The following is a 4,153-nucleotide window of genomic DNA, read 5'->3' on the forward strand; positions in this document are numbered from 1 at the left end:
AGCCGCAGGCTGCTGGGCCCGAGTCAAGGCGGTGTCACGACGAATCTGCCCGGTCGGGCCTCGCTCTCTCGGCGCTCCTGCCCGCGCGAAGTCTGGCGACGGATGAAGCCATTTCCTCTCTTCGCAGAGGTTTCGACCTCCCCTTTCCTGCTAGTGGAGCTTCTCTCGGCTCACGGACGTCGCCTCGGGGAAGGACAGGGGCGCGGAGAAGGCGCCGCGCCCGGAGTCTGTGCGCCCCGCCGCTGCGGCCGGCCCGGGAGCCGGTTCCGGCTGACGCAAGGGAGCGGCGCGGGGAGGAAGTGAGCTCACTGGGGAAGGCAGGAAAAGAAAGGCGGTTTGGCCGGCCGCCGCCAGGCCCGAGGCGCAGGCAGGGGTGCGCGGGGCCCGGGGGAGGAGCTGAGAGCTCCGGTCGTGCCGCCGGCGCGGGTGGAGGAGGCCGGGGGCCGAGGCTGGCGTGGCCGAGAGCTGGGGCCGCAGGCATCGACTCCACCTCGGGCCGCGCGTTCTGTCCTTCCCGCTCCCGGGAGGAGGAGCGCGGGGCTCGACTCCGGAGTTTCGGGGGGCAGAAACCTGAGGCTGGAGACTTGCGAGGGCTTTTTTTCAGGCTGACGAGGTCCCCAAGTCCCGGTGCTTCCCCGTTCTCCCGCCGCGCGAGCGTTTGTCTGTCCTGCCCCCCCCCCTCCCCCGCAGACACCTACCCTCCTCTCTCATCGGTGCCCCTCTCAAAATCAGGTCCTGGAACTTTGATTTACGATTAGAACGTTGAATGATGTGCATGAGAAAACCAGGGTGACCGCGGCCACCGATTCTGGAATAGGCCTTAGTACTGGGGAATTGGAATTATATGCTGGGGTCTGTTTCCAAACCTGGTACTTACTATCTGCGGCCAATTGCACCCGTCGCCCAACTGCCCCGGTGCAGTCTGGTCTGCGGAAATGTTCTCAAAAGGGAGGCGGGCTATGTCTCCCGACCCCAAGCGTTTCCAGACTAGCAATGCGCCCCACAAATGCAGTGGTACCTGTCCCAGAGGGAGGCATTGGCACTTCGGCCTCCCGGGCTGTGAGTGCTACTCCAGCCAGACGGCCCCGAGCGCAGAGGCGTCACTTGGGAGCAGAGTTCACGTCTGGAAAAGAACCGGAAAACGGTCCAGAGCCCGGTTCGGGGCGAGTTGGGGTGGGGGTTGAGAGGTAGTTCTACGTTGTACCAGGGAGACCCTTGTCCCAGGCCTTCTCTAGTGCTGTCCTTGGAGGCCCCGCTCCCGTCCCAGGGGAAGTCGCTTGGGCACCAACCTAGCTCGGGGGCGCGGCCTGGGGTCTGGCTCCCCCTGTTGCCGTTCAGTGGTTTGGGAGGCCTGGAATTTGGGATTGCCGAGGCCTGGGAGGTGGGAGAGTCTAAACCCCTGTGTGCGCCAGGATGGGGGATTATTGTCAGACGGCGGCGAGGAGGAGTCCTTGTCTTCCGGACGTAGTGTAGGGATGCTTGTCGGGTTTGTGCGCTCTCGATCTGGAATTGGAGAAATTTCCATCAACGAGGACCTTTCCATTTCACCTCCACTCCCACCTCCTGCAGAAAGCACTCGCATTCTTCTTGTCATTTTTACTCAGTGGATTGATAGGCTGTTTCATAAAATTAATTAAAAAATTAGTAAGAAGTCCGTCTTTATCGGTGCATTCGGTAGGGAGGTGGGGGATTTCTGAGAAGCTGCCAGGGGTCTGCCTCCTCAGCCAGGCAGGGAGAGCCAATAAGACTTTGCCTAGGTTTCTCCCCTATGCTGCCAGCTTGACTCCCGACACACCTTCCGCCTTTTGTAGACTCTCCACACCACCCCGCTCCTCGGGTCCTTAATCTCTTGTCCACAAGTTCCCCCAGTGGTCTCAGGCCAGTGGCAGCGCCTCCTGGCGCTGCACGTGAGGCAGCAGGGACTCTGAGCCTTCCAGGCCGGGCAGTGGAGGGGCCTCGCTCCCTGCTTTGGAAACTCTCCATTTTCCCACACTATTTCACATTCATATTCCTTTTCACACCCTGTTAGGCAGTAATAGCACCGAACCTGCTAAATACTTCCATGCACCAAGCCAGCCCTCCGGGCGACAGCTCCAGATCATCCGCCTTCTCCTAGTGATAGGAATGAATATTGCTCTCTCATCCTGAAGGGCAGTTTCCTTCTTCTCTTCCTTCCTAGATCTACCTCCAAACGTTAGTAAGGTGGTGCCCACGGCGGTTGCCGCTGACTGGGGCCCTCAGGTGTGGCGGGGCGGTCGTGGGGGAAAAATAAGATTTGGGGACTGTTTTGGCTTTTGGTAATTGTATAGGGTTAGGGTGGCGGGTTTTTAAAAAAAAACAAGGCCTGCCTGTAGCCCTTAAGCAAGGAGGAGGGCCTGGCTTAGGTAGTAGGCACCACCTCCTTGCCTTTGCTCCTGGACAAGCATTTGGGCATCAAGGGATTCGGAGACAGCAGAGCCAGGGGCTCCCCACGTTCGTTCCTCCTCTAGCAGCCACTTGGCAGCCCTGAGAATCCCATGCTGCTCTGTAAATCTGGGTAAGGGGTGGGCGCTGGGTAGGGGGAATTAGAGCCCAGCGCCCGGTTGGGGCATAATGAGTGTGCCTGCTCTGGAGGAGAGGACAAGGCAGCAAGGCTGGCCTGGGGAAGCCACCGCTCTCTGTACCAAGAGTTGCTTGCCCTTTGGCTGTCAAATGAACTCAGAGTTACTCACGTCCAACCTATGGCAGGAGCTTTTCAGAGTCTGATTACTGCAGACTGGGCCCCCTTTTGGTGCAGGAGGCCCTCCCCTAGGCTTGGGCCTGGGCTCCTAGTTGCTATGGGGATGGTGGGGGGGGGCGGGGGGGGAGGAGCTGAGAGTCCACCACCACAGCAGAACTCAGGCCGGTGGCCAAGGGGCTCAATCTAAGTCAGGGAAGTTATGGGTGGTCCTCTGCTGCTCTTCCAGGACCTGGCCTGGGTTCTTCCATCAAGAAAACAGGAGTAGGGGTGCCCGACCGGTTCAGTCCATAGAGCAAGCAACTCTTGATCTCAACGTGGGGAGTTTGATCCGCACCTTGGGTGTACAGCTTACTTAATTAAAAAAAAAAAAAAAAAGTTTTTTTTTTTAAAGAGAAGTAATAAAATCTGCCTGCCCCTACTTCCAGAACATGAGAGAAAGAACTACTATTAGTGAGAGTCTATTAAGGGTCCAGCATTGTATAGGCGGTACATTGCTTGATCTTGACAAACCGTAAGAGGAGTATTTCCAAACCTTGTGTACCTGCAAGGACACTGAGGTGCAGAGAGGAGGGACGTGATCAGAGCCATAGGTCTGTGCATCCAAACAAATTTTAGGGATCCTTACTACCATCCTCTTGCTTCTAGCAACGTCCTGAGAGTTGATGACACACTGATAGGTCCTGCAGCCTGGGCTAGGTCTCTGGTTGACCTTGAAGAGAGAGATGAGCTGCTTTCCATGTGTCTCTAATATATATTCCTGGAGAGTGATGTAAGTGGTGGGAAATTGGTTCTAAGGACTTGAAGCCTTGGACACCATTTTAAGCTGTAGCACCTTTGTACCTATTCCCCCAAAATATTCATGAGAAAGTCAGTTACCAGGAATCTCCTACTCAGCCAGAAGGGTCCAAAGTCTACCCCACACTTCTCTTTCCCCATCACACCACGGTTGAGAAGATTTAAACTCAGATTCACTGGACCTGAGTTTCTGTTCATGCCACAAGCATCTGAACTGAGCCCAAATACTCCCCTTCAGCCTGGGGCTTTGAAGCCCAGGGAGACCTAGGAAGGAATTAACATGGTCCTAAACTTCCAAGTGCCACCTCGGACCTTTCTCCACCTGTCAGGGCCAGGCTTTGTCCAGCGAGCAGAGACCACTTGCCCCTAAATTGGGGGGAGGACTGAGTGTGGGCTCTGGAAACCCATGGTTCAACTCCTAGCAGTGAAACCCTGAGGGTTCCCACCACCCAAACATTCTTATTGGCACCCCTACTTCCCAGAACTTGTTCAGTAGTTGCTTCTTGGCGTAATGGACTTCCTTTTCATCCACAGAGAGGCTGTCTGGTGACTGCTCGCCTACACTCGAGAAAATGCCTTAGAGTTTGAATTTGAGGCATTTGCAGAAGGAAAGAGGGGACAGACAGAACAGGCAAAGCC

Source organism: Leopardus geoffroyi, chromosome B1, assembly GCF_018350155.1.
Source record: "Leopardus geoffroyi isolate Oge1 chromosome B1, O.geoffroyi_Oge1_pat1.0, whole genome shotgun sequence".
Classification (NCBI taxonomy): domain Eukaryota; kingdom Metazoa; phylum Chordata; class Mammalia; order Carnivora; family Felidae; genus Leopardus; species Leopardus geoffroyi.